Here is a 24,215-nt window from a genome sequence, read left to right on the forward strand (position 1 = left end):
GTGTTTTGTCTGTTTTTTAGTTAGGGTGTTATTTTTTTAACAATTTTATTGAGATATTATTCACATTCCATGTAATTCACCCATTTAATGTATATAATCCAGCGTACCTGGCTGGCTCAGTTGGTAGAGTATGTGACTCTTGATCTCGGGGTTGTGAATTTGAGCCCCACATTGGGTGTGCAGATCACTTAAAAATAAAAAGCTTTAACAAAAAAAGAAAAAATAAAGTGTACAATCCAATGATTATAAGTATATTCACAATCACTAATCTATTTCATGCCTCTATGGATCTGCCTGTTCTGGATATTTCATATAAATGTGTGACTTTTTGTGTCTGGCTCCTTTCACTTAACATAATGTTTTCAAGGTTCATCCATGTAGCATATATCAATACTCATTCCTTTTTATTGCCACATAATTTTCCATTGTTATTGTATATAATATTTTGTTTATTCATGTATCAGTTGATAGGTATTCTGTATTGTTTCCACCTTTTGGCTATTATGAATAATGCTGCTTTGAACATTTATGTATATGTTTTATTTGGAATATGGTTTCATTTCTCCTGGGTGTACACCTAGGAGTGGAATTGCTGGGTCTTATAGTAACTCTATTTTTAAAACTTTGAGGAACTACCAAGCTGTTTTTCCAAACTGGCTACTATATTTGTATTCCCACCATGTATGGGAGGATTCTGTTTTCTCCACATCTTCATCAACACATGCTATCTTTTATTTTTATTGTATTATTATTATTATTATTATTACTATTAAAATTCTTAGGGGTATGTAGTGGTCTGCATTATGGCTTTGATATGTGTTTCCCTAGTTACTACAGATATCAAACAAACAAAAAAATAAACAAACATAAATAAATAAATATATCAAACAGCTTTTCATGTGCTTATTGGCCATTTGTATATCTTCTTTGAAGAAATGTCCATTCAGATCCTTTGCCCAACTTTAAATCAAATTATTTATCTTTTGTTATTGAGTTCAAGACCAGCAGTGTATGAGAGTTCTACAGATGAGTTTAAATTGTGGTTATCTTTTTTTGTGTAACGTATATACCTCATTTCTATTTAGAAAAAAAAAAAAATTAACCAGGAGTGTCGTGCTAAGCAATATTCATCATATAGGTGAATACCTAGCAAGAATGTATCAATTGCTCATACTACTATTTGAAGATATATAACTCCATCTCCTTGCCAGCTGGTATTTCAGTGCCTTTCCAAAGGCCAGGTATTTAGTGTTTTATGAACTTTCACTCTAAAGAAGAAGGAAAGTGAAAATGAAGATGTTGTTACTATGGCTCTCATTAACGAAAGCCTATTTCTAAAAGAAAATTTTACAATAAATAATAGAGGACTATGCATTTAGAAATCCAGTGTCTTTGATGTGCAGCAAGTATTTTGTTCATATACACTTTTGTTGGATGGGATATTATGAGTTATCTGTGGGTGTAACTGATGGAAAACTAAGGTATTGGAATATTCTCTGTGAAGCTAATGTTTTTTACAGCTGTTAATTTTACTCACTTAAGAAAATATAAACAATTTTATCATGCATTAATTTCAAGTAGCTGGACCATGAGATAACTAAAATATGATTTTGCATTTTTAGCTTATACAGGTAGAATCTCATTATCTAGCCTCAAGACCATTTAAATGAAAAACGGTTGCAGTCATAATAACACTCTGCACGGTGGTGATGGGTCATATCCATACAGTTTCTGCTCCAGTGAAATCCCATTTTAAGAAAATACTGTATGCTCTGCACTCACTGGACATTCATTGTAATGGAATGTCATCTGTATAACCAATATGAATTGTAATTTTCTGTCAAGTGGACATATGTTGAAGTATAGGTGAGTTTGAGAAAGATTCTGTACATGGTAACTGACCAATGTGTTTTTTTGGCTATGAAGCTCAAACAGGTTCACTGGGTAGCAGTGGTTGGTATCCTATCAAAAACAGACAAGAATCCATTCTAACTAAAGGTTTTCTCTTTTTTTTTTTTTTACTGTTTTATATTTGAGCAGACAGAATCAAAATAACGTAAAATATGTGATATCTGCGAAGCGATGACTCTATGTGCTTTTACAACACCTTGTAAGATGTAATCAGAGAATTTTTCACACTGGATTTGTATTTTTGTGTGTGTTTGTGTGTTTGAATGTGTGTGTATGTGAATGAGTGTGTTTCACAAAAACCTGAGAAATAATTAAGGGTGTAGAATGTGTGGTTTATCTTCATTTTGCCAGCACTTAATAGTGTCCAGCATATGAAAAGTTCTCAATTCTAGCACATGAGTTCATTAGTAGGGCTGCTGCTGAATGAATACTATTCCTACTATTGATAACTATTATTTATTGAGTGCTAATTATATGCTATGATCTTTGTCCTTTAACTCATTAAACCCTACATATATGTATAATATCAGTACTCTTATTATCCCAATTTTACCAGTGGAAAAAAATGGGGTCAGAAAAAATAATGCTGGGAAGAGGTTAAATATCCTTTAATCAAGGTGGATTTTTTGGCTTATTTTTGTATTTGTGTATTGGTTTGTGTGTATGCTTTGCATATATAGTTTCTTCAGAAAATGTGGAGGTAGGGAGTTAGGACCTAGTGTGTGTTTCAAGAATAAGTTACAGTTAGTGGGATTTCACCACATGAGAATTTATTCTATCCCTCGTGCGTTGCTAGGGGAAGGAGAGTGGGAATGTACACTTGATTTTTTAGTTCAAGCATCTAAGAAGAAAGATCACATCTTCTTTTATTTGCCTTTTTGCTCCAAACCCACATTACAAAGCTTGTCCAAAGTGAATACTCACTAAAGATTATTGATAGGCAGTCTACCTGCCACACATCGTCTTTGTTAAGTGAATCATAATGAAAATACTTCAGGTTATGATGTCTGCCCTTTGAGAGAAAGAGAATTTAAAGTAACCACAGGCTTTCTCAGCCTGCTGGAGATATGAATCTCTTGGCACCTATTAGCATAATCTACTTATGGAAGAGACATAAACATGGAGCCGAAGACCAGCAAAATGATTTGCTGGGCACTATTGTTGAGCCCTAATTTAAATCACTTGGTTTTCTCCATTATTATTCCAAAGCCTCATCTGAATCCTTCTGATGCTAAATGTACTTTATAGGCACAATATATTTTCATAACTTGCAAAATCTTCAATGTAAGATTTATATATCTTCAGTGAGATGGATGAGAATAATTACTTTGAGTCTTGTTAAGTTCCTTCAAGCAATGCTGTTACAAATTTGTATAATAGAAAGAATTAAAATGTCACAAGATATATTTCTGAGTATAACAACCTTAGCATTTAAAAACATTCTTAAGCACACTGTTTCCTTAAACAAAAATCCATGGATTATCTTTGCACATATTTACACATGAGGACAGTATGGTTTTCCTGAAACTGTTACTTAACACCTGGAAATACTGAAAGCCAGATTTCAGGTTCACTGGAAATGTGATTGCTTTATGTGGAGGCAAACACCTCACCACAGTCACAAGGGCACTGTCGTTTTAAACAGCCAATGTGAAATCATGTGAAATCATGTGAAATCATGGCCACTGGTTTCTGAATAAAATTGACAAGAAAGGACACAAATTTCAGCTTCCATCAAAAGAAACGCAATTCAAAATGCATGCCCTTATAATAGTTAGTAGAACCATTTTTTTTATTCATAAGAAAGTCTTGTGTCAAAGAAAGGCTTTCGTTAAGTGATATCCTCCTCTAAATACAGATGCTGAGACTTACATGCAAGGAAAGAGGCGATAATCACATAATATGGCATAATTGTATTTGCAGTGAGGAAACCAGCCAGAGCCAGAAACTCTTCTGGGTGCTTCATTGAACATTTGGATGCTTGCTGAGCTACCATCTTTAGAAATGCATAATTTGTTGTGCCTGATGTCAGTCTCATTTCACTTACACTTAAAAATGCATTCATTTATTCATTGCATATTTACTGAGCCTGTAGTGTGCCAGGCACCGGTCTAGGCTACACAGGTGGAGCAGCAAACAGAACGTATAAAGACCCCTGCCCTCCTAGAGTTTATTTGCTAGTGAGGGAGACAAGACGAACAGGTAAATCCCAGCCCAACATTTGGTCTTTACTCCATGTGGATGAGCAGGCACTGATGAAGTATTCGGAACAGAAGAGTGACACAAAGCGACTCAGTTTTAATAGGCATTCCCTGGCTGCTTTGTGGAGTTCAGACTGAGGGAGAAACAGGGAGCCTCCTCTAATAGTTCAGTGAAGAGAGAGTGGCTTGGACCAGGGTGGCAACAGTGCAAGTGGCAAGAAGTAAATCAGGTTGCCCATATGCCTTGAGGGTAGAGATCATAAATCTGAGTGTTAGTCAGACCAATGCAAATATTTGAAAATGCAGATTCCTTATGCAGAGAAGCAAGGGGAAAATACACCGTCTTCATTTTCAACTCATTTTATATATCCTCTCCATCAAAAATTTCAGTATGGATTATTTTATTTAAGTCAGACAAAGATCAAGATATGAATTCTATATGATGATAAGTGTCCAGGTAGCTTACTGTGTGTAGATTTTCATTCTCTTCAGGTTATGTTTAATTGTTCCAAGTCATGGAAACAGACCTGACTTTGCAGATGGTTTCACAGATTACAGCCACGGTCTCACATTATCAGAGAAGTTCTTTGAGTCTTGAGTAGAGAGTACATATTAATACAGATACAAGCATGTTAGGGGAAGATTTTTCCTTTCAAATTAAGGAAGAATGGTTAAGGTTATTGTGCATGTTAAGGCTGTTTCAGGTTAGGCTGGTGTGTGGTCTGTTGATTTTGCTATAAATATATTTAAAGGGATAAAGCACAATGTCGTCCAAGAAGAACACTCTGGCAGCTTATGGGTCTTGATGGTGCCTACACAATAAGGAAGAGAAAGTCAACAGATTTCTGCCACTGCAGACATGAAACAAAGTTTTACTTCATAATTCTCTTAAGAAAATTGAATTCATGGCAGGATAAGGGTCCAGGAGTCAGGAAAGCTGAACGATTCAGGGGACAAGGGAATTGGTTGCTGGTACAACTGTTGTCTCATGACAATGAGGGGATAGCAGGTCAGTGACAACAACATGTGTGAGCTGCTCCCTAACTCCTGCTCCCCAGACCTCCCATGAGAATCTCTAGTGGCCCTTTATAACTGAAAACATATAGGAAAGAAAATCCTAGAAAATGTAGTGCAGCGTAGCCACACATTTAGGCATGTGAGACCAAGAGCAGAAAAATTAGGCTCAAGTCATAACTTCACTAATTACAGGATTTGCATGGAGCCATATAACCACACTGTGCTTATTTCCTTAATCGGTAAAATCTGGTAAATAATGGATAGTTGTGAAGATTAATGTAAATGCTGTGTGTTGAACTTATTAAAACAGTGACTGATTCTGACAAGTGAAAACACTGATGTTATTTATTTATTTCCTATTAAAAAAGCAATGGACATAATTTATTTCTTAATTTTTTAATAGTAAAATAACATTCTTCTAAACAGTATGTAAACTGGAGTTAAAATATTCCTGAGACTCCTAAAATATCTGTTTAAAAACAATAGTCTTTTATTAGTAAAGTTAAAATATCAGATGAGAATTTTTCAAGGTATAACTAATATGCACACTATTTTAATAAATGGTATTTAAAATCACAACATAGAGACCATTGAGGGAATCCAGATTTATCATCTTTTCTGAAAAAAAAAAGAAGGATAATTTGTTGTGAGAAAAATGCCTAAGGAAAAAGTTAAAACCCACAGATCCATTCATTAGATTGAATACACAAGAAGTGGGTTGGGGGGCGGGGTGTTTGTAACACACATACAACCAGAGATGTAAAATTTATATGCCACACTAAAACACCACATTATAGATTCCCTTTTCTCCATAACCAGGCTGATGCTCTGTGCAAATGTAAATATAGTTATTAAAGCTCTTGGTGCAGCAAAAAGCAAAGGAATTCAGAGAAAGTGCTGTCCTCAGCTCTCACCTGGCTGCCTCAGCAGGTGGGCTGAGCTTGAGAGCCCACAGGACTGACCTGAGTCTTCCAAGAAAGCAGTGAGGGGATGATTGAAACTGTCAGTCTTGGTCACCAGGGGTTTGCTGAAGATCAAATCCTGAGGACCCAGCAGAGCTGCATAGATAAATGAAAAGTGGAGTGTTTAAAGCAGAGACCTAGCAGAGCTGAGCTAGGGCAGGGTTTTTCAGAGGTGAGGCTAGTCCTTTGTCTTAGTCTCTGTGGGCCCCTATAACAAAATGCCATAGACTGGGTGGCTAATAAAGAACAGAAATTTATTTCTCATAGTTGTGGAGACTGGTAAGTCCAAGGTCAAGGCAACAGCAGATTTGACGTCTAGTGAAGGCCCATGTCCTCAGTCATAGATTCCCATCTTTTTGCCACATTCCATGGAAGCAGCAAAGTCGGCAGAGGATAAGAGCACACTTAGGATGGACGTGGTGGGGAAAGCCGGTAGAGGCTCTTTGCTGAGTGGTTGTAGTTTCTCAGTGGAATATGAAGCTGAGACTAAGGCTAGTACTGAGATTCTAAGGACATAGTAGATGGTGAGAGAGTGAGGGAGAGAATGGACTAGAAGAATATGGCAGATTGCCAGACTGCACTGTGGGCCCGCTGGAAGTCGGTACTGGGAAATTAGTGTCTCGGTCATCACTGTCTTGTACTTTTCTCAAGTTATCTATCTTCAACTGTGAAATGCAGATAAAGTGTAATCAGGGGTCTGGCTTTAACCAGATGTCTTGTGTATCAAAATAAGTGCAATGAAATATGGGGTTGGGGGCAAGGCAGTGAGAGCATATGCAAAGGAGTGGGTATGACTAATTGTTTAAGCAAACAAAGTAAGAAGGAAAATGGAAAAAGGAGGGAATGGGTGGTAAAAAGGAAGGACGGTGAAAGCTGAGAGATCTGTACATAGCAGGGGCAAAAGGATTATCTCTATGTTTTCAAAGCTTCTCATTGGTCCTAAGGCCCATTGGTCTTAGTTATTACATCTGCTACAATGTCTTCAGCTTCTTTTTATTCTTATTGGCACTGCTTTATTTCATGTTATCATAATCATTATTCCAGGGGCATTTTCCTTGCCTCTAATCCAGTACCAATCAAAGTATGGTTCACAGACCAGTAGCATGAACATACTTGGGAGCTTATTAGAAATGCAAATTCTTGGGCCTCAACTCAGGCACACTGAATAGGAATCTCTAAAAGTGGGGCTCACATGATTCTTTATGCACATAGCATGTGAAAATTACTGCCCTGGCTGCAACATATTCCTGCCCAACTCTCCAAGCGATTTTCCAAATAAGCATACCTCATTATGTCACGTTGCCTCTCAAAATTTTTCACTGGGTCCTCTTTACCTAAAGCATAACCTCTAAAATTCTTTACTTAGTCTATTTCCTTAACTCATCTTATGTCAAGCTTTTGTTTTTCCATATCTTCACGCCTTAACCTCTGCTATTCTGTTTGCCCTGAATGGGCTTCCCTGTCTTGCTACATAGACAGAAACAAATATGATTCAGTCTTCATGTGTAAGTTGAGACCTTCCCTGGTTCCCCTATGTCAGCTTGGGTGACCTTCCTTCTTTGCTTCCATTGGACTGTATATAGACTTCTGTTTTAATAGGCATCTCATAATCTCATTATTTTTTGCATTTGTTACTCTCCTCAAGAAAGAAGGGTCCTTGACGGTAAGGATGTTTTTCTTTTATCTTCATAGGGTAGCATCTAAAACAGTTATTAAGCATTCACTATATATTCTTGAAGGATGAGTGACTGAATGAGTTATTCCAGAGTGAAATGGTTTCTGAATTCAGATGCTGTGCCATATCCACATCTGATTCACAACGATTTATTATGTGTTATGCACAGCCAGAAATAATGAACAATCTGTTTATAGAACACATTTCTTTGTACCAGGCCATTTATGACTGTATTAAATAATAAAATATTCATAATGCTTTCATTCTTCATATGTTAAAACCAACATTTACTAATTTTTCAGTAAGACTGTGTGATTTGAGTGAATTATTTTTTCTTGAACTATATGGAATTTGTTCCAAGTATTCAGATTCTTTCCCCAAGAGTACTCTTGTGGTCCCTAGAAATATTTGCCTATTCCTTTATCAGGGCAATACAACTAGTCTTGTGGTTGTATAGCAGGTTTTCCAATTTGAACAATGATTGAAGCCATGATAATGACCTCATAAATTTCATGTTCTGGACAACTGAGCCAACCGGGCCCATTCAGATTTGTTATGCAGTCCATTTCATGGGGCCATACTAAGCAAACACTTTATTGTTAATCTTCAACAGCTGGGCCAACTGACACATTTAAACAAATGGTAAGATATTCTTAGGCATAGGAGATATAAAATGGCAAATGATTAATTTTTGAATATCTATATCCAATAGCATAGCTTAAGTCATTTTGTTTGTTTGTTTGTTTAATGTTGGTGAATTAGTAAAATCCTCTGACAGGTAAACCACCAAAGATTTTAGGGTTAGTTTCAATACTTTTGGCTCATGTAATATACTTTTCAAATAGTAATGCAGACTCATATTGGCCTTGAATTATTACAATAAATGTGTTACTTCTTTAAGAAATCAAACTACAGGGATGCTTGGGTGGCTCAGTTGGTTAAGCGTCTGCCTTCGGCTCAGGTCATGATCCCAGGATCCTGGGATCAAGTCCTGCGTTGGGCTCCCCGCTCAGCAGGGAGCCTGCTTCTCCCTCTGCCTGCCACTCCCCCTGCTTGTGCTAGTTCTCTCTCTCTCTCTCTCTCTCTCTCTGACAAATAAATAAATAAAATCTAGAAAAAAAAAAGAAATCACCTCATTATGTCACGTTGCCTCTTGTTTTACGTGTCATCCTTGCACAGGGGCCATGCTAATTTTCTCTGTATCGTTCCAATTTTAGTATATGTGCTGCCGAAGCGAGCACACGTTGCCTCTTGTTTTAAAGGCATGTGTAAATTATGGAGCGACTACCTGTTTTGGAAGAAGTTTACTAATTTTACAAAGTTTCCTTACATAGTATTTTTACAATATAAATTCATTATTTATTTAAATTTTGGTTTTTCTCCATTATAGAGATTACAACCAAGATATACACACTAAATTAAATGAACCTGTGCAGGTTCATTTTTACAAAGTTACATAAAAAGTTACATAGCCCTGAGATTGATACTCATGAGGATCATCTGCTTGAATTTTTGAGATCTTGCCTGTGGCAGATTATGTCAGTGCTCACTGATATCTGTGTCCTCTTCTCTTCCGGGGCACAAGCTTGACTGCATTTTCCAGCATCCTATGTAATTCTGGTCAATGCAGTATGAATGGAAGTGATATGTGCCTCTTTCAGGCAAGACCCAAATAGCATTTCTAGTGCTCTTTTACTGTCATCTGGCTGATGGTTCAGGATTCTGAGGACCTAGGGGAGGCACCTGATTCTGAATGGGTTCCATCGGAGAGTTAACACACACCACCCACCAACCCTCATTGAATTGCAGTGTGTGATTGAGAAACTTGAATTGTTTTTAACCACTTAGATTTCAGGATTTACTTTTATAGAAGTTAGTATTATTTGCTTTAATTAGCATCACTGGAAACTACTCTCTATAGACAAAGTCAGTTTTCTCCCACACTTGACTCTTCCTCAAGTATGATTGAATGTCCAGGCCCTGCTTGGCAAATGATTTAGACAATAAGCAAGCAAAAGTGGAAACATGGGCAGAGATTAAGGCAGACTACAGCCAAGTTTAGCCTGGTGATGTATGAATTTCCAACATGATTGTCAGTAGGCTTACTTATGGCCTCATGATGCAATGAATGGAAAGTTAAAATGGGGAAATAAGTCTGGCCTTAAGAATCTAGATATGGCTTAGATGAAGGTGAAATCAGAGGCTAAAAAGAAAAACTGTTTCTCTACTCACAGTACTTCTGACATCAAGTATGTGGGTTTTCCTTCACTTAAGTGATTCTGACACTAACTACCCAGAGTTAGCCAGGCCCCAAAGGAAAGAGCTTAGTACCACAGGACTGTCTCCCACTTCAGATTCCTAACTGCAAGTACAGAGTTCCCAAGTGACCCACACTTCTGTCCAACTTGACTACAAACCCAAGGTTTCCATGACTCCCTCCTGAGATTCTATTATTTGCTAGAATGGCTCATAGAACTCAGGGAAAGAATTTATTCATTATTATTGGTTTATTATATAGGATATTTAAAGGATAAAAATGGACAGCCAGATGAAGTACATAGGATAAGGTCTGGAAGGTTCCCATGTGCAGGAATTTAGGGCACACCACCCTCCTGGAACATGTAGACCTGTTCACAAACCCAGAAGCTCTACAAACTCCTTTGTTTGGGGTTTTTATGGAGGTTTCATTACATAGGCATGGTTGATTAAGCCATTGGCCATTGATAATTAACCTCCAGCCTCTCTTCCCTACCTAGATTTGGGGGTGGGGCTGAAAGTTCCAACTCTTCAATCAAACTTGTTTCCTCTGGTATCCAGCCCCCATCCTGAACTACCTAGGAGCCCACCAAGAATCATCTCATCAGTATAAATTCAGGTATGGCTGAGAGGGGCTCATTATGAATAACAAAAGACGCCCCCTCACTCTTATTACTCAGGAAATTATAAGGAATCTCTGTGCTAGGAATAGGGACAAAGACCAAATATATATTTCTTATTATATCACAGTATCACAGAGGCAATGATGAGAACTTTTTTTTTTAGAGGTTTTGAACTACAGGGGTTTACTGATGAAAGCAATATGTCAGCAGCTCAGACCCTATGTAGCTCAACCATATTTTAAAAGCACACCCCCATAATGGTGAAAACTGTTTCCTATATTGGTAGTATTCTTATGTTTAAAACTCTTCCATTATGCATTTGATGAAAGTTATATGTTGTCTTGGTACACTGAAGAGAAACTGGCAGTAGGGATACATCAGAGGCAGGCCAGATAGTGTCTAATCCCCTAACACCTGGGATTATCATCATCAGATTATTTTCTCAGGACAAGGGATAAAATCCAGGCTTCTGAGTTTTCCTTAAAACCATGGCAGCTAGGGGTGCCTGGGTGGCTCAGTCGGTTAAGGGGTCTGCCTTAGGCTCAGGTCATGATCCTGGGGTCCTGGGATGGAGCCCTGGGTGGGGGTCCCTGCTTAGGAGGGGTGGGGAGTGGAGGGTGGGAGGGTTTGCTTCTCCCTCTCCAACTGCCTCTCCTCCTGCTCATGCTCTCTCTCCACCCCCCAAATAAATAAATAAAATCTTTAAAAACAAAAACAAAAACAAAACCATGGCAGCTAACCAGAAGTCCTCATATTCATTTTATTTCTCTTAACTGTACATATTAGCAAATATTTGGTTCTTAGTAGCAATGTATTAATGCAGCTTTGTTTACTTCACACCAAATTAAATTAGGATTTAGCAATAAATTGGTTCAATTGTTTATTCTTTCATCCTATCCCAAGGTTATTGATCTCTAGTAACTGGATCTCAGCATTCAAGGGATTCAAAACTTAATGGAGTAGACAGGCATGTGATAGATGGCTGAGTTAAACACAAGCTATTAAGCTAGCATGTAGGATGTGCATTTAAGCCAGACTAGAAAGTTGAAGGACAGCAAAGGGAAGGATTTGTTTAGGAGATTGTTAGCATACAATAGACAACCCAACCAGCTAAGTTGGACGATTATATTTTATAACATGCATTTTTTACATATAACCCAGTTTAGTGGCTCAATACATATTCAATTTGAATAAAAGAGTGGAATTGGAGTACCTCCTGTGTGTCAGACACTGTGCCCAATGTTTTACTTGTGTTAACACATTTGGAGTTTACAGCAATTTCACAAAGTTGACACTCAATTTGAAAGATAAGGAAACTTATTCAAATTTTGATGTCACATTTGGATACCATAATTTATGGTACGCTAGCCATTTGTAAGAAACTGCATTTTTACGGCCATAAATTAATTTGCTAGCTTACCTACCTATTTACTTATTGTTTGGCAAAAAGGTAAACTAGATTATAACCACATGGTACCGTTAATGGTCCCTTGGGAAAGGGTTTTCATATCCTCTTAAAACCACTACCACCTACTCACTTATATTTTGAATCTGGTTTAGAAGAAATAAGGCTCTCTATCTATTATTAGAGCTATCGCTTTAGATGTAAAAACACCACTGGAAGAAGCAACACATTAAAATTTATTCATACAGAGATATAAATGAATGCCAACCTTCGTTTAGTCTTCTGTGAATAAACAAAATTATACTAGCTATATTGTGACTAAAAAAGAAAAGTTGGAGAGGGCAAGTAGACACTAAAGAAATGGAGAAGAAGATGCCATGACTTTCTATGAGAAACACAGAGAAAAAAGAGGCAGGGGTCAGTGAATAAAAATTTAAGACTACTTCCCATTTTCCCTAAGGTACAACCTGTTTAGATGTTTAATCTCTCGTTTTTTAAGAAACCAACCTTCACAACTAGTTGTTTTCCTCAATTATTTTTATATCTGATTTTCATATTGAAACAAGTGTAATTCATTCACCTTCATTCTAATAATTTGCGGTAGTAAAACAGCTGAGAAGCATTCTCTGGTCTAATCATAAACCACTGTAAAAATCAAGCCAGCAAAGTTGGATTCACTGATATCATTTATCATAGGAACACTATTAAAAACCAAGTTAGGTTACTATGAATAATTGGTTCCTCACAGATTATTCACCATTTTGTTAAAAATCCCACATAGAATGAGATTGATTTAGATGGTAATCACAACTAATTCCTAGTTGGGACTCATTCCTTGAGCTTCACATTTTGTTCTTGTCTTAGAGAACCATCAGCTTTGAACTTATTCTAATTCATTTTCTTAACAAATATTAGTTTACATAGGGTTAGGTCCACCTTCAAAACGAATTTGAGTGACTTAATTTGAAGTTAGGGAAACTTCTGATTAGACTTCTGGATTTCACAGTTTTAGTGTTCGGTTTTGAAGATTCACAAAGGTGGAAAATCCATGGCCCAAGTATTTTGGAATTATACTCAAGCACAAATTTGATTATTGTATTTTATGTAGTATGAAGGATTGATGTTCTTGGCTAATGAATGAATATCTCAGTAAGGGTGCTTTAGGTACCCTACTCAATCCAAAGACAAAAGATTTATTCATTCACCTAACAGGAATCTAGAGATATGAGGGGCCACAGGCTTGATGGCTTCATTGAGTCAATGCAATTAAAGATTGACTACATTTCCCCCACAGTGCCAGTTTTGTCTTATTGATTTTCCTAACGGCTGAAGGATGATTTCTATTAGCAACTAGGACTATGTTTTCTTGCATATATCTAAAGGCTGAGGGGGGGAAAAAAAAAATGTTCCTATCTAGTATTCTAATTAAGGAAGAGTTCTATGATTTAAGCTGATTGGATTGTCTAAATCACATGTCCACATTTAATACTCACTGTCGTTAGGGGAACATAATTGCTAAAGCACATGGGCTCCATTATGGAGGAGAAGAGATCTTAGGTTTCTTCTGGAAGGAGGAAGGGGTCAATATATGTTAATCACACAACAAAAGCATCCCCTATAGCTTATTGCCCAGTGTCCCAAACTCAATCAGGCTTTGCTCATTTGTTTGGTTTTTTTTTTACATTTTATTTATTTTTTTGACAGAAAGGGAGGGAGAGAGAGTGCACAAGGAGGGGGTGCAACAGGCAGAGGCAGAGGAAGAAGCAGACTCCCTGCTGAGCGGGGAGCCCAATGAGGGACTGGATCCCAGAACCCTGGGATCATGACCTGAACCAAGGCAGACACTTAACCGACTGAGCCACGTAGACGCCCCAGGCTTTGCTCTTCATTGCATTTTTGGTTTGTGTTTTGTGACTTAGTGTATTTATTTTTAATTTTATAGTCAATGAGTAGTAATATGTATAATGATAGTAAGAAATACATATAGTAAAATATAATATATGGCAACAAAATATAGTAATCAAATGATAGGAATTTATCCTAGAAAAACAATGTAATGAAATATATTACTGAATATATTAATGCATGTGCTAATTTTTGGTAAATATAATTTCCAACCTCTTTCTATCCATGTATATGCAGGTAGAAGAATGACTAGATAGGTATATGTATGATGAAATATAGAGTAAAGAAGTAATTTATAAGGATGAGGTCATACTTTACACACTGTGTTTTCTAAGAAGTGCAGTGGAGGCTAACTGCACTGACATCCATTTAAGTGACTGCCTATGGGGCAATAGATGTTCATGGTTGGTAGATACCTCTCTAGTACAACCATAAACTTACATTCCTACCAGTTGAGCTGCCTGTTAAGAATTAGATCAGTTTATTCCCAAACCTGCTTATGCAGGTTATAGTTGTTATTTTAATGAAATATTTTATAAGCTGATGAAACATGAAATTGAATATATATGTATTTTATCTATGAAAATTAAATGGAATGTTTTCGAAAGACGTGTTACAACTAAGTTGTCAGAAATTTTTGTAAAAAAAAAAAAAAGAAATTTTTGTAGAATTAGTATGGGAGAGGCAACTATAAACCATTCAGATGAGATTTAAGAAAAAGTCTAGAAAGCTTTGCATTCAGACTATTTTGCAAACATTTTTAATGTTAATGTGTTGCTCTTCTTTAAAAAAATGAAATTGAAAATTGTAGAAAATATGGTTTCTACAATGTGGTATGATTATTTTGAAAGGAAAATTTTGAACTTCAATTAGTGGATATATACTCAAAGAAGAAACATTTATTCTACATCAAATAACTAGTGAAGAGTGACTAGTAAAAATATCTTCTTGTTAACATAAAAATGTTAAGACAAGTTTTTCATTCTTATTTTAACTTAGTATTTCTTAAACTTGTGGTCAATTGCTTTATATGAGAGTACTTTAAATTTTAAATTAGAAAATTAAAATAAATTTAAAATAAACCAAGTAAATTTGACTTAATTTTAATGGAAGTAAAATAATTTGAAGACAAATTTTAAAAATTGTTGAACTTTACATAAATGCTTTTTATTACAAGAACTCTGGAACACTTGCTCAGGAATTTTTTTAAAATATGGAAATCATTAAAATGTGATTCATTTAAAATACACATTTCATTTTTATAGTGTCAGTTGATTCTTTGCTGTGAAAAACATGATGATTAGCACTTTTTCTCTTCCTATTTCTTTGAATTTTCCTCCTGATTTTGTTGCTTTATTCAGCATTTATATAGCATTCTGTGTCTATGATTTTCTTACCACTTTGTCTAAGTGTTATATTTAAATAGATTCAAGGCTTACCACTAGATCTTGTACCATGGTGTCTCCATTTTTGTGTAATTTATCTCTTTGTTGAATTTCACCAGTGGGCAGTTTTTGTTTTTTTCAAGAACATAAGTACAATATTCCCTGAAGGGGAACAGAATATTTGAATATTCTCTATTGCTTTTTTCTCCAATGACAATACAGTTAGAAATAACAGAATTATTGAATTATACTTTCTATTTTGAATTTCATAAGTAGTTTTACATGGCCTTTTAGTAAAGAATATTTCAGTGGAGAAGGGTGGAAACAGACTATATTTTTGTCCCTTACAAATGCCTTTTTGCCCCTGCCTATAGAATAGTAAAATGTTTTCCTCATCTTTGAAGTTCAATAAAAAATTTACTAAAGTATATATATATACATAATAATTGTTCAGTGATAAATTTTCCTGGTATTTTATTTATTGTGCCTATTTAGTATACAGGTTCAATGCTCCTTCATTTCAGGAGATTTTTCCTTGTGTTACTTTCCTCAGTACTATTTTCCATTCCATGCCATTTGTTGGATTTCTACTTTGAGAACAACAATAATTTTTATATTCATCCTTCTTTGTCCCCTTTCCATATCTATCATTTTCTATTGTTTTGATTTCTCTGTCTCTTCCTTTGCATTTACTCTGATTATTTCCCTCCTTGCCAATAATTTGATAGTCAAGGCCCCACTTCATTTATCATGGCTTCCATTCATTTATTAGCTCTGTAGTGGAGATGTTTTAATATGTAATTTGTTTCGGTCATTTTTATTCTGCTGTTATGATCATAGTATTTTTCCTTTTTTGTTGAATTCATATTTATACTGCTTTTATCTTATGCAGAGTCCTCTGTTCCTTTGTTTTATGTCTTTTGTTTGTTCTGTTCCCCTGAACACACACCCCATCCCTGCTTAAATATGTTTGCATAACTATCATGCAATTGTCAAAATTTTGTTTATCTTTGAATTGGGCAGCTCTGTCCATACCTTCTATTTACTTTGATACAATATGAATGAATTCTTCTTCATACTTTGGTCATCCTATCCAGTACCTTTGTTTTTCCCTTGAAACTATAATTCGAATGGTAGATGTTGAATTTAAACTATTTTTCTATACCTGGGTAATGAAGACAGGGAATGAATGGGGAGATCTTGGATGAAGCTGAGACCAATTCTTGCTGGAACACAGAGCTCTGTTCTCTTCTTTGAAATGACATTAAATGTTTTGAACTAGAGTCAACTCTCTTAGGTAGGCAACCCTTGCTCCCTCTTGCTCCCCCAAGACAGCAATCCCTTTACTTTTCCTGTCATGGCCAAAGTCCTATATTGATATGTAAAATTTTCCAATTCCAAGAATTGTTGCCATTCTTGAAATTGTTCCTGCTTAACTACTTGCATTTTTAAAATATTAAATATTAAAATATTAAATATTAAAATATTAAAATATTTTTTAAAAATATTTTGTTTATTTATTTGACAGAGAGCGCAAGCAGGGGGAGCAGCAGGCAGAGGGAGAGGGAGAAGCAGGCTCCCTGCTCAATGCCTGCTCCCCACTTGCTCGATGCATGGCTGATCCCAGGGCCCTGGGATCATGACCTGAGCCAAAGGCAGACGCTTAACGACTGAGCCACCCAGGCGCCCTGTAACTACTTGCATTGTTAATATTTCTCTTTCCAAACTGGAAAATATTATTAAAGTTGGGAGTACTTAGCTAACTCCCTTTCTTTTCTCAGTAGTGCTATACTCAGTTCTAGATTTTTCCTTTCTGTACTTGGCTGCCACTTTTAGATGTTTATGATTATTTGCTGGTGGTGAATCTTGGCAATTTATCTTGATGGGTTTTGTGCTTTTTGCAAATTTGGAAGAGAGAGATTTTTCAAACTGCTTCCCTTTGACACTTACCCCCAATTCTCTTGTTCCTAAAGTAATCTGATCATGACAAAAATGAAATAAAGAGAACAAAGTAAAAAGAATGAGGGTCTTAGAAGCTTTGGAATAATTGAAGGTAGCATGATGAATTCCGCAGTGGTTTGGTTCACGGACATGACCTAGATAATGTTAACCAATAGAAACCTCTATGGTCATGGAAATGTTCTGCATTGTTCAGAACAGAAATTCAACTGAGTAAATTTGAAGATCTAATTAGCTTTATTAAGTGATTAATGAATCAGCATCTCATCTAGGAAGTAGAGGGGAGCCCCAAGTAGTTGTACAAAATGGAAGATTTTTATAGGAAGGAGGGTGGGGCAAGAAAGTTATTAGCAAAAGAAAAGAAAGATTGTTCCAAGCAAGGTCACCTTTCCTTAGGTGGAAAGGCAGAGGGTCTTATTAGGTGGATTACTTCATCTTCCTTTGGGGGATGGGGAGAGTCCTTGTGACAGATTACCTTTTTGGTGTTGATTAACAAATTCCTGAATGCAGGTAAAGCCTTACTCTGGGACAGGTTGAAACTGCAGTTGGGTTAGGTATTCAGCCTCAGTGTGTTGACCTGGCCTGAAAGACACCATTCTGAGCCTGTGGTTTTCGTTTCAACAGCATCTTTACTCTTTAGTATGGTAGTCACTAGCCAAATGTAGTTATTAAGCACTTGAAATGTGAATAGTGTAACTGAGAAATGGAGTTATTCTATTTTATTTTAATTAATTTAAATACAAAACTGAATAGCCCATGTGGCTAGCTGCTACCATATTGGAGAGATCAGCTGGTAGCTCTCACATTTTATATGCATGACAAGTCCCTTTGCATGGATTGCTGGGCACCAACAAAAGTGATTTTCATTTAGTAAGTCTGGAATATGGCCACTGATGATCATGCTCTCTATCTAGGGTACCATACTTTGAAAAGCACAGCTCCAGATAACCAAGCTTTCTTTATAGATTAAGAACATACCATTCATAAAACTGTCCGAGGAAAAGTACCAGTTCATGAAAAATAGTGGTATTTAACATAGAGAGATTCCCAAGCATATCAGAACATAACCTCCAATAAAAGACAAAAACTCTACTCTTTGTTCTTTCCTCATAGAAAATAAGAACCTTGACAATGTCCCATCCCTTTCAGTTTTTACCTGGTGTTCTATGGTAATAGAGTTTCAATCCTCCAAATCCGGGTTTGAGATTCAAAGACCTCTTAAAATAAGAATTAAGTTTATTTCCAAACAGAAAACAATGATAGTAATGTTTTAATATAGATATATATTCAAATGATTCCTCCATGGGGTTGCTAGATATTTTATCAATAAGTCAGTAAAGGCAAATCTTTTGAAGATGGGGAATCTTTTATTTCATACATACCCATCATCATCAGCAATGTAGGGATTGTAATTATTTCATCCCCTCACATCTACTCCTAATACACTGTTGACATTTCATGTTGCTGGACCATATAATTCAATATGGTTCATCTTACACAACTAGGACACTTTGTCATATTCATACACGAGAAAACACAGCCCTGTGTTTCCTAGATAAATAAAATTGGCAGCATTTTCTTTCATTGAAATAATCTCATCACATAGTTTTATTAGTCCAACAAATTATTTTTCATAAATCAGTTGGATTTTGGAGCCATTTTTCAGTAGTATTTTGCAGAGAGATTCATTCCAGTTCTGATATTTAAAATGGGGAATTTCTTTATCTGACTTTATTGAAATGCTAACAATGCACATGGAGAAAGAGAACCAAGATAATCAAGACAGCTATTTTGAATGTTTCATTTGTAATTTTTTATCTTTAATTATATGACAGATCCCATCAGTTCTCCCCACCAATTTTGATGTTCCTTATCATTTGTATTATTGATATTTTTCCCCTATTATGTTTATTATTATTTGAGTTTATTGTTTAGTAGGCTTTCCCAACTCTATCTATGGATTTGTACTTAATTATCTTGGATTTCTTTTTTTTTTTTTTAAAGATTTTATTTATTTATTTGAGAGAGAGAGAATGAGAGAGAGAGAGAGAGCACAAGAGGGGGAAGGGTCAGAGGGAGAAGCAGACTCCCTGCTGAGCAGGGAGCCTGATGTGGGATTCAATCCCGGGACTCCAGGATCATGACCTGAGCTGAAGGCAGTCGCTTAACCAACTGAGCCACCCAGGCGCCCTATCTTGGATTTCTATCACTAGTTGAGTGAAGGTACTTGATACTGTGTGGTAATTACTGAACAATCAGTCATACTTAATGTGTACATATTATGGATATATAATCTCACAGTTTAAAAAATTTTTATTACAAAAGATACACTTAACTCTGCAAGAGGTCAGAAGTGAGATTTATTTAGGGTACATTTTAAATTTTTGAGGTATGCCTGCACGAAAAACTTTCAAGAATAAGTGGTAAACAAAAATTAATTAGCTACATTAGTAAATACATTAGAAAATTAGTAGAGAAGGGTGCCTGGGTGGCTCAGTCAGTTAAGTGTCTGCCTTCTGCTCAGGTCATGATCTAGAGTCCCATATCGGGCTCCCTGCTCAGTCTGCTTCTCCCTCTGCCTCTGCCCCTCCCCCCTGCTCATGCTTTCTCTCTCTCACTCTCTCTCTCAAATAAATAAAATCTTTAAAAAAAAGAAAACTAGTAGAGAAGAATCATTTAAAACTTATAAAATGTAATTTTAATTATATAAGCTATGCGTTTAGATAAATTTCTTTTATAATATAGGTAGGCACAATCAAACACACTAATTTTCTGCCTTCTGGCACAAATGTCAATTTATTACTTCCTAAGAAAATTTTGTCAGTTTTCCTAGTCTTTTCTAATTATTAATATATAGCCTAATAATGTCTGTGTGTGCTAAAATCTCCATTAATCAACAATGAAGATAATCTCTTTTAGGTTTTTGTTTTTTGTTTGTTGGTTTGTTGTTGTTGTTGTTTTTAAGTAACTTTATTCCTTTAACATCTATCGTTTTTCTGATTCCTCAATCAGGCTGCCCCTCTATGAGGGCAGTGATGTGAATGTAGTATGTTTGTGTCTGCTTTATTGCTTTATTCCCAGTATCTAGAAAAACATATAGGAGCAAGTAGAAAGAGTAATATTATATGAATAACTATGAATCTGATCTTATTTATCCTATAAAAGTTAATATAGTCACAAATCTTATGCTTTCTAATAATATCTATACATGACTCATAATACATTTTGGGTTTTTTTTAAAGATTTTTTTATTTATTTGAGAGACAGAGAGAGAGAGAGAAAGGGTGTGTGGGGGAAGCAGCAAAAGGAGAGGGAGAAGCAAGCTGTCTGCTGAGCAGAGAGCCCAATGTGGGGCTCTATACCAGGACCCTGAGATCATGACCTGAGCTGAAGGCAGACAGACCCTTAACAGACTGAGCCACCCAGGTGCCCTTCATAATACATTTTAAATATCACTGTTACATGACACTGACATTGAAGTATGGTTAAGAGTCATTACTCTACAGATAACCAAGATTCCATAAACAAATTTCAGGGCCAAGTGACAAATTTGGAAAATTACTTGTAACTTATATTAAATACAAAAGAGAAGCCACACTTTATAAAGAGTTCCTAGAAATTGGAAAGAACAAAAGGATGCTATAGAAAGATGAGTAAAGAATATAATTAGAAAATTCTGTAATCTAGAAATACAAATGGCCCAAACCCAATCCCAGTCCAAATTAAATAAGTTCAAGTCCTAACAATGATGACACAGCAAACTTTGACCAACAAGATTGATAAAATGTAAGAAAAATGATATTTAGTGTTTCAGAGAGTATGAGGAAGACAGGCACTGTCATACACTATTGATAGGAGAGTAAATTGGCCCAACCATTTCAGAAAGCAATTTGTCTGTATATCTCAAAAACTTAGATGCTCAAATCCATTTACTGATTAATTCTACTTCTGCAAAGACCATCAACCCGTGCTTCAATGTCTGTGCAAATGGCCTCTGCAACATTGTATGTATTGGTAAAATATTGCAAGAAACCTCAGTGTCAATCTTTGGTAACATGAATTATGTGAAATCAATAGAATGGATTACTTGCAATCATTAAAAAGTAAGAAACTCTATGTGAAAATTTATCTTTTACTGAAGAAAGCAAGTTGAAAGACAATAGAACTGTTATAATTTTTTATACAGAAAAGATATATACATTTATGAATATATATTTATGAGCCCATATATTTTTATAAGTGTAAGGAAAAGGTCTAAAATGGTACACTCCAAATTGTCAACTATGATAACCTTTGGGAATTGGACTGGGTGGTTAAGTGAGAGAATTTAACATTTTTATTTATTAATTTTTTTAGAATGAACATGTGTTATATTTGTAATTATTAATGCCAATAACATTTTATATTCCATAGTATAGAACAATATATTATTCTTATTGTTTTTTATTTCCAGAAAAATATTTAAATGAATATAGTTGTATCTAAGTATGTAATATCATTCTTTTGTCCCAATTGAATGACATAGGCAGTCAAATTGATTATATATGTCATATCAAGAAAACTTTCAATAACATGTAATATTTTTTTTTTTGCAGGGAGAGTGCAATACATTAAATTACTAACTTTAGGCATTATAACTAAAATAGATTTTAATTTACAACATTGTAGACCATTAACATACCCTATTGATCTATTTTGTCCAGTTATTTATTGTAGAAATGCTTCAACTGTTCCTTCTGAACACAAAGTTTATAATGATCTATAAAAAAAATCTCACGGGAACAGAGCCAGTAAATTGTGATAAAACCTTATAATTTTCCCATCGTACTCATCCCACACATTTTATTGTTTTAGTGATAGGGACGGTTGTAGTAAAACTGATTTACTGTAGTAAGCATAAGCTTTCTTTTAAAACTAATGAAGTTTCAGCAAAATAACAAAATATTAAGAAAAATCAAAAAATTGTTTACTTCAAATATAGTTTTTCAAATTCAACTTTCAAATCTGAAAGATGATTTTTATTACTTGAGCATTATTGTCCTACTAAAATATTATTTCTATATATTAACTCTCCTCCAGTGATTTTAGGTTTGATATCAAACCCCATTTTCTTTGAAACAATATTAATGACACTATTCAGAGCTAATGATGCATTATACACTTCATTATTAATTTTGTGTTTTTTTAAGTGAATATGAAAACTGGATATGAAAAGAATGAAAATGGTCTTCATTGCTGTGGAGATTTCCTTTCCATGATTTTAAATCAGAGTTACCAGATGATACAATCTCTCCCTAGAAAGATTTAATTAGTTACACTTGTTGAAAAGTTTGACGTAGTTACTAGATGCTTTATATTTAAGGCCATTTTATAATTAAATGTCATATTATAAAGGCCCTTCTTGCTTCTGAATTAACTTATTAATGGACATTGAATTAAAAATCATAAAACTTAATACTAACTGGTGAATTTTCTTAAATCTTGACTAATAAACAGTTGGCATATGAACATTCTTACTGAAATATGGGACATTTTTACTGGTGAATACATTTTTCTATTTAAAATTTTTTATGCTGATATAATATAATTGGTTCCATTAAGCCATTATAATATAAATTGCATTCCCCTAAGGTCATTTTAGCCTTTACACATGGTTAAAAGTGTTCATCAGTTATATAAAATTGAGTGCTGTCAATGAATTTTACGATTGAGTAGGGAACTGCCCAGTAGACTGAATAACTAAAAAAGTTGAGAAAAAAAAAATACAACTGACCCTTGAGCAATGCAGGGGCCAGGGGTACCGACCCCTCACACAGTTGAAAATCCACGTATAACTTTTGACTCCGCAAAAACTTTACTAATAGCCTGCTATTGACTGGGGGCCTTACAGATAACATAAACAGTAGGTTAACATATATTTTGTATGTAATTATATACTGTATTTTTACAATAAAGTGAGCTAGAGAAAATAAAATATTAAGAAAAGCATAAGGAAGAGAAAATACATTTACAGTACTCTACTGTATTTATATAAAAGAAATCTGCATGTAAGTGTACCTGCTCAGTTCAAACCTGTGTTGTTCAAGAGTCAACCGTAAGCTTTCGCCAGTCATGCATTTTTAAAATTGTCTCACATATATTAAATAATTCAATTCTTACCAAACTCTCTAAGAGTTTGATCTTATTATCATGTCCATATTAGAGTTGAAGAAAGGCCCGGAGAGGCTAGGTAATTTACCCAGTGCCATAAAGGTACTAGGGAATTATGCTAGAGTGTGAGCCCAGATAGTGTACCTTCACCAGTAGTTAACCATTAACCCACACAGCCTCTCTGTACAAATTAGTTTTAAGTGACTGAATTAGGCACTTGGAATCGAGTGACATATGAAGTTGCAGACACAGAGGGACTAGATTTTTCATAACTTTAATTTGCGACCAGAAACCCATTTGACAGAAATTCTGATTCCTCTACTTAAATTTAACACTTTAATAGAGCGACTCCAATAAATCTGATTTGGTTCAATTTTGCTGCTACTCGGCATTAAACTCTAAAGAGATGTAGCTGGTTGCTTCTAAACTCCTGCCAGACAATTAATGCCAAAAAGGATAAGCTTTCTCATCCAAATCACTGATGCTTTGTCTTCTTTTAAGAGCCTCATTGTTCTCACATTTTTGTTAGAAGATGTATATTTCATTTAAATTATAAACCCTGGGTTTTGGAGTGAATCTGGTACACATTTGTGACTTCTATCTTTGGTTTCAAAAGGCCATCTTGAACCAGGAGGAATCTTATCTAAGGTGACTACAGTTTATAGCACATTTGAGCAAAAAGAAAAGGGGGGAAAAATGGTCTAAGCTGCAAGTCAGCAGAGTGTATCAGTCCCACAGCCATGTTAAGAATGAAAACAGGAAAACT

General features: G+C 35.3%; 1 protein-coding gene and 1 non-coding gene across 3 annotated transcripts in view; one reads left to right on the forward strand and one right to left on the reverse strand.

Moving 5' to 3' along the window:
• Positions 1-24,215, forward strand: part of DPP10 (dipeptidyl peptidase like 10) — a 1,381,541-nt gene that overhangs the window by 529,140 nt on the left and 828,186 nt on the right. The window lies entirely within an intron of this gene.
• On the reverse strand, positions 8,902-9,007 carry LOC116637938. The gene has a single exon (XR_004300564.1). It is a non-coding gene; the product is annotated as a U6 spliceosomal RNA (small nuclear RNA).

This window comes from Phoca vitulina, unplaced genomic scaffold (genome assembly GCF_004348235.1).
Source record: "Phoca vitulina isolate PV1807 unplaced genomic scaffold, GSC_HSeal_1.0 scaffold1, whole genome shotgun sequence".
In the NCBI taxonomy this organism is placed as follows: domain Eukaryota; kingdom Metazoa; phylum Chordata; class Mammalia; order Carnivora; family Phocidae; genus Phoca; species Phoca vitulina.